Genomic DNA, 7,931 nt, shown 5'->3' with positions numbered 1-7,931 from the left:
CAAACCAGACTGCTCAAACAAGGGTGCACGCCTATATGAGCTTACCCGGGAGTAAGCCTCGCACAAGGAGGGCAGGAAAAGGCTGGAGAGCTCTGGGCAATTGTGTTTCCTTGCAGGGCTTATAGCGAGTCAGGCGGAGGAGGGAGGGGGCCATTGTAAGGCTGAACACACTCAAACGCAGTTAACTTAAAGAAAAGAACTTTATTGATTTGCATTGCCCTAAATACAGGGTGCTGGAACTGGGGATTCATGTCCTCAGTTCCAGTATTTATTTTATTTCTGAACTCAACAACAACCAATCAGCTTTCTCCCCCCGCCCAGTCTCTGGCCTCTCATTGGCCGTGAAGCTCCGGTGGGATGTAGCTTCTCAGTTTGTTTCCCCGCTCTTTTTGGGGAAAGGTGGGAGCCGGTGCATGCTGGGAGTTGTAGTCCTGGCAGCCATAGGGGCTGCCTGGCTTGGAGCCCTCCGAAGCAGTCATTTTCTCCAGGGGAACTAATCTCTGTAGTCTGTAGATCAACTGTAATTCTGGGAACTCCAAGCGCCACCGGGAAGTTGGCAACCTTACTAGGCTGGCACATTCTCAGTACTTTGTGCTTTAGTCTCTCCAACCTCATCATAGCTCACTGCACTCAGAATATTTAAAGGTGGTTTGGACACTTGAATGAGTAGTTCTGCCTCCTGCCAAAACAGTTGCAGTAATACCTGATAAAGCAACAGGATGTGTCCTTTTTTTGCAAACTAAAACCAAAATTGGAATTATAACAAGTGTTACATCTCTCCTTTCCCCCAATGGGGACCAGAAGTGGCTTACGGGAGGGGAAGAGAGCATGACAGCTGGAAATTTTTTGAAGAGGAGCCACTTTTCAAAACTGCTCAAGAACTGAATCCTTCCAAAGTATCAGTGCAGTGGCGTAGGAGGTTAAGAGCTCGTGTATCTAATCTGGAGGAACCGGGTTTGATTCCCAGCTCTGCCGCCTGAGCTGTGGAGGCTTATCTGGGGAATTCAGATTAGCCTGTACACTCCCACACACGCCAGCTGGGTGACCTTGGGCTAGTCACAGCTTCTCGGAGCTCTCTCAGCCCCACCTACCTCACAGGGTGTGAGGGGGGAAGGGCAAGGAGATTGTAAGCCCCTTTGAGTCTCCTGCAGGAGAGAAAGGGGGGATATAAATCCAAACTCCTCCTCCTCCTTGAAACCACGTGAAGCTGTCTTACAATGAATAAGGCCCTTGGTCCATTAAGATCAGTATTGTCTACTCAGACTGGCAGAAGCTCTCCAGATCAAAGTCTTTCACATTACTTACTACCTGATCCTTTTAACTGGAGATGCTGAGGATTGAACCTGGGACTTTCTGCATGCCGAGTAGATGCTCTACAACTGTTTCTTGCACACTGGAGGTGTTACAGGCAGTGGTGGGATCCAAAAATTTTGGCAACAGGTTCCCATGGTGGTGGGATTCAAACTGTGGCGTAGCGCCAATGGAACTGGGCGTGGCATGACGGGGACATGGCTGGGCATTCCGGGGGCGCGGCATTCCAGGGCGAGGCTGTGGCAAGGACGCAGCCGCTGCGCCGGTCCTTGGGTGGGAAACGAATGCACGCAGGCGCAGGCTGCCACGCACGCCGGTGCACCTTCTGCTAGACTGCTTCAAGTTCTGCGCACTACTGCTGAGAGGAGGGGCGTAACTAAGGCAAAAATCATGTGGCACAATCACCAATTAGTAACCTCTCTCGGCACACACAAATAATTAGTAACCTACTCTCGGGAACCTGTGAGAACCTGCTGGATCCCACCTCTGGTTACAGGTCTTAGCCAAATCTGAGTCAGAGTTCACTGCATCAGATGCCTGGAGTTAGATCCATCCAGTTGGCATTTGTGGAAGTGACTTGGACTGATGACAATATCATTTTTCCTCCATATTATCTTGCTTTGACAAACATCATGGTTGCTCCTCTGGAATTTTGAGGACAAAACGATATTTTATACTTTCCTTCATTAGAGTTTAATTTCATAAAATTTTTACATAATTATATTTCACCTTGTACTTTCCACATTTCATGGCTCTTTAACACTTTCCACACCTCCTCCATGAAAAGTCTGCATGAGGAGAGTCAGGCTAATAACTCTGAAGAAGGGGTGTGTGAAAGGTCGTGCTGGAAGACAACAGGAGGGGGATGGAATGAAAATATCAAGGGGGATGGAATGAAACTCAAGGGGGATGGAATGAATTTATGTCATCACAGTTAGACAGGTTTTGTTTCATTTGGTGAAAGAGGACATCCCTCTCCTTTTCTCCAGTGGTGGAATGTGCGGTCAATTTACAGCCAACTTACGGCGATCCCATAGGGGTTTTCAAGACAAGATACTTTCAGAGGTGGTTTGCCGTTGCCTACCTTTGCATAGCAACCCTAGATTTCCTTGGTGGTGTCCTGTCCAGGTACTAACCATGGCTGACCCTGCTTAGCTTCTCATATTTGATGAGATCAGGCTAGCCTTGGCCATCCAGGTCAGGGCTTTCCTATTCTCTAGAAAACCAGAAAGACTAGCCTGACCCCAGCCAGTGCCTCAGAATCAAGACCCACAGGGAGATGGTTTTTGCCTCCATCTCTGATCAACCGCCTCTTGCTCAGAGATCTGCAGCACTAAGAACGAATGATAATAGCTAAATACAATGACTAGGCGTGTTCACATCTGACAGAGCATAGCAGCAACCTCTGAAGTCCTCTGGCTTTTTGATGCCTGAATCAGGGGCGTAATGTCCATTGGGCAAGGTGGGCAGCTGCCCAGGGCACCACCTTGTGGGGGGCATCAAAATGCAGGGTTCGTTTTTGGGTATTTTTTAGTGGTTTTTCATTTTTGGCCTGCAGGGGGCGCAGTTTTTAGGCTAGTGGCACCAAAATTTCAGCGTATCATCAGGAGACTGTCCTTATGCTACCCCCCAGGTTTGGTGTGGTTTGGTTCAGGGAGTCCAAAGTTATGGACTCCCAAAGGGCATGCCCCCATCCCCATTGTTTCCAATGGGAGCTAATGGGAGATGGGGGCTACAGTTTTGAGGGTCCATAACTTTGGCCCCCCCTGAACCAAACTGCACCAAACCTGGGGGGAATCTTTAGGGCAGTCTCCTGATGAGACCCTGAAAGTTTTGAGACTGTGCCTTCAGAAATGTGGGCCCCCCCCCCCCCCCCCCCCCCCCCAGCCTGCAACCCCCATTGACAGCAATGCAAAAAACTCAATGCAGAACAAAGATTCTTGGGCAAATTTCTGGGATGTTCCTGCAGGGGGTGCATTTTTGGACGTTTCAGCAACCAAATTTCAGGATATCATGCAATCATTTTGTAGTTTGAGTCAGGCAAGGAGAGACACCCCAAGAAAAGATTTAGAAGAGAAGATTTTATTCTTCTGAGCCTTTGACGGCATCTGCTTCCTCCTCCCACTTTCATTTGCTTCTGCTTTCTCTGAAGGTGCAGTGGGGGCCTTAATTGCTGAGTAACAAGCTCTGTAATAAGGCAGACTTCTAAGTACAACACTAAAATAAATTACAGCTATTAAAAACAGAACACATTTCATCTCGCTAAATAGCATTCTAAATGAAGAGAACGAAACTGAGGGAATGTTAGATGGTATGTTAGCCTGCATCAACACTTGGGGACCATTGACATAATGAGGGCTCCTTGGTAACTTCCTCTGACAGGCCATTCCATAAGGTGGGGGCCGCAACAGAAAATCCTACGGTTGACTGCCTCTCGCTAGGCCACCTTCGGTTCTCTAATTTCCCAAATTGATTATTAGAAGGCAGACAAACAATTCAGGTAACCTTTCATTCGCAGGACTGCCTTTGTTCCTGTACTGTACATTTGTTTACCTGAACAGCACCTTCTGCAGGTCAAAAAGGGCAAAATCAGCAACTTCATGTACATGCGCATTCTCCACCATTGTATACTGGGATACTTCTTTAGTACCAGTAGATTAGACCCAGAAATAGTAATGAAAACTATGGATATCAAAAAATGAATTTTTATTAAAAACGAAAAAGGGTACAAACAAGCAAGTGTTTCAAATATGCAGAGCCTGAGGAAAGAAAGAATGGAGCAAGGGCAGCAGAGAGGGAATTAGTTTTGGCGATACATTACCTATCAGAAGATCAAGATGCAAAAATCAGTGCACAACTAGTGTGTATTAACGAGGGGGTGACATGCGCACAGATGGAACCAGACACGAACAAGAGCACCCTAACTTTCTAGGGTGAAATGTGTCTTGTGGCAATGGTGATGAGTGAACTTCATGAAGATATTTGTTATTTTTGATGGGTGCTGTGTGTTCCCAGAGACCTCCATGTGTTGATCTCTAGTCTTTAACAAAATAAACCTTAAGCTGTTGGCTGTGCAATCAATTCATTAGAAGATATTTTGCAGTTGAGGCAAAACACTGATGGTCTTCTCTATTGAGGGATGGGTGCTGTCTGGATGTGTTAGTAATAACTCTTATCAGGGAGTAATTTCCAGATGGGAAAGATGACATCAGTCCTGATGAGATTAGTAGCTTCTGGCAAGAGACCCAGTGTTTTGCAACTTGCATTCCATTAAGGGTATGGGGAGGAATGATGAGGTATTTGAGTCAGCCCTCCTAGATGGCAACTGTCTTCTGGCTAGACTACCTTTTTGTCCCTGCTGAAGCCATTTTTGAACCAAACCTTATCTCTAAAACATACATGGAGGGGTATTATAGCCGTCGTAACTACCTCTGAGGACAAGGAGAGTGTCTGACCACTAATACCCCCACCATGAATGGCTTTATGATAGCCCTACTTCCAAATGAATTCAGTAATTGATGGGCAATCAATGAAGTAACTGAAGAATGGCAGTAATATGCATGCTCTGCCTAATTTCTGATAACTGCAGTATTCTGCACCAGCTGAAGTCCCCCAGTTGATTAAGGTTAGAGCTAGGTACAGTGCATGGGACATGGATACATAAAACTGCCTTATGCTGAATTAGACAGTTGATCCATCAAGGTCAATATTGTCTACCAGGCTGCCAGCGGCTCTCTGGTACAGGCCTTTCATATCACCAGCTACCTGATCACTTAAACTGGACATCCCTCAGAGTTTTTGCATGCTAGGCAGATCTTTACTTTCAGCTATGGACTCTCCCCATTGTAGTAGCAATTACAGTAGCCTAGCCTTGATGTTGCCATGAGGGGGCAATGACTGTACAAACTGAACTTGCAAAAGTAGAGGGGCCTTCTTCCCGACTAGACTGAGTTGGCAGAAAGCATTTTTTTTGCAGCTGTATGAAGTTGTTTTCCCAGCAGTAATGTTGGATCCAATACAACTCTTAGGCTGTTAGCCAAGTCAGCAAAGACCAGCTGAACCCTATCAAAAATGAGGCATACAAGGACCTTCAAGAATCAAGATCTTTACCTTTTCAACCAGCAATACCTTTACCTTTTCAACCAGCAAGATCTTTACCTTTTCAACCAGCAAACTGTTCACAACTATAGCAGACCTCTTCTGCCTCACTTCCAGTCACCCAACTGGTGCATTTTTCATGTTTCCACATATCATCCTCTGTTTGTGTGCAGACTGTTAACAGCCCATTCTTTCCACACACACATAAATCTTTATTTTCAACCTGCTAAGGACAGTATTTCCTGAGCAGGATGCTATCAGCAGAAGTCGTGTTTTGTGCCTCCGAGGATTTTGCGGTGTAATCGCAGGACCTCTGTGAAGCGCTCGTTGGTTATCCTTTCACACGTTGATGAAAGCAAAACATTCCTCAGTTTCCAGGATGAGAAGAAATGAGTTTCTTTTATGGAGACAAGTAGGCAGAATAGAGATTACCATTTGCTCACTTGCCAGCAATGGGAAAGATACATGGCCATTTGGATATCCTAAGTTGGCTGGATATCCTAAGTTGAGTATGTGCACCTTATTTTGACTGGGTAAATTTTCAAAAATGCACAAATGGGAACTCCCAGTGACCTTATATCTTAGCCTTGAGTTTTTATTTCTTTTCTTAGTTCTGAAACATCTTGTAGTGTTTTTATGACTTTTTTATCACCTACACCAGTATTCTTTTGTATAACAGAACATAACAGTATAACAAACCACTTTGCACCAACTTAGCTGAAGGTCAAAGGTCAATAACCTCAAACAGTTAAACTCAAAATAAATTGTTTTTTTTCCTGTTTTCTTCACGGGTAAGTTTCTACCATCAAGTCTTTTCCATTCAAAAATAAACATGCTAATTACAAAACGTTCTACAGTCTCGTTTCCAAATTCATAGGCTGCACCGCAACCCCGGTATGTTATTTTTCCTTTAGAAAACTGTTATCATTACATATTACTTGTAATGAGGTATAATGAGTTTGTTTTCATATATTTTGTATGTAAGAAAATCATATATAAGTTCTACGGTGAAATAAGATGAGAGTACAGGCAAAATACATCTAAATAAGGAATTGAGTGAGATATATTTCTGGGGATTAAAAATTAGGAATTTTGGAAAAGTATAACATTATTTATTCATTAGGATTCTTGGTTTATATTTATGTACAGATGGGCTTTGAGGAAGTCAATACAAAATTACACCTAAAACCAGTGATTTAACTGCCCTATGATTTGACTGGTTGTATATATAAGCATAAAAGTCTTTAGGATACCAGCATATTGAGTTTGGAAACAAGGGACTAAGGAACATTATGTAATTTGCATGTTCATTTTTGAACTGAAAAGACTTGATTGAAGAGTCTTGCCTGTGAAGAAAACAGAAAAAAATACAATTTATTTTGAGTTTAACTGTTTGAGGTTATTTGTCTACTTCAGTGATGGCGAACCTATGGCATGGGTGCCAGAGGTGGCACTCGGAGCCCTCTCTGTAGGCACGTGCACACAGAGTTCGTCATATAGGGGGCGGAAAATCACACACTCCCACACACACACATCTAGGCTGGCCTGGGCCACTGAGCACAACAGGTCTGGTGCTTGTGCTCCGGGTGGCTGCTGCCCGGGGGGGGCGGCGCAGAGTAGGCAGAGATGCTAGAGAGGCACAGAGCAGTGCACGTGGGACTTGCTGGAGGCTAGAGCAGGCTGGCCCCTGCTCGAGCGGGTGGGGCGGAGGAAGAGGGAGCCAACCAGTTTTTCTAAACTAAAACCTCAGCATTCAGGTTAAAATGCCAGGTTGGCACTTTGAGATAAATAAGTGGGGTTTGGGTTGCAATTTGGGCACTTGGTCTCAAAAAGGTTCGCCATCACTGGTCTACTTTGACATAAAGCTAAGTTAGTGCACAATGGCATTTAGCACTATCTTTGGATGCGCCAGTCCCACATTCATAAAATTATAGCTATCGAAGTAAGGGAGAGGGGTTGGGGGTAAGCCAAAGCCCTCTGTCACACACACAGATTTCCCACTTCTCTCCATCTTGGATAATAACAGTAGGGAAAAAGGAGGATAATCTTGTACAGGATTCACATTCTGATTTGACTCTAAGGGCTGTGGGACATTTCTTTCTGTTGAACCCATCTCTCAGGACTGCTGTGAGTAGAAAACTTGGGTGGCAAGAGACAGGTACACATTGAGCTTCAGGTGGAAATGACTGGGTAAAATTAACAGATATTAAGTATTCCGAAGTGGTGCAACAGAAGTAGCCATTTTCAAAAACAAAACCTACAACCTACACCAACATTCTAAATAACAAAAGACATTTGCAAGAAAATTGAATGAAGCAAACAGTGGTGTAGTGGTTAAGATCGGCAAACTCTAATCTGGAGAACTGGATTTGCTTTTCCTGCGCCTCCACATGAAGCCTGCTGGCTGGCCCTAGGGTAGTCACAGTTCTCTCAGAACCGTCTCAGCCCCACCTGCCTCACAAGGTATTGTGAGGAGAGGAAGGGAAGGAGTTTGTAAGCCCATTTGAGACTCCTTAAAGGTA

Source organism: Sphaerodactylus townsendi, linkage group LG03, assembly GCF_021028975.2.
Source record: "Sphaerodactylus townsendi isolate TG3544 linkage group LG03, MPM_Stown_v2.3, whole genome shotgun sequence".
Lineage (NCBI taxonomy): Eukaryota > Metazoa > Chordata > Lepidosauria > Squamata > Sphaerodactylidae > Sphaerodactylus > Sphaerodactylus townsendi.
The sequence above is the reverse complement of the archived record's forward strand: the minus strand, read 5'-3'. Positions refer to the sequence as shown.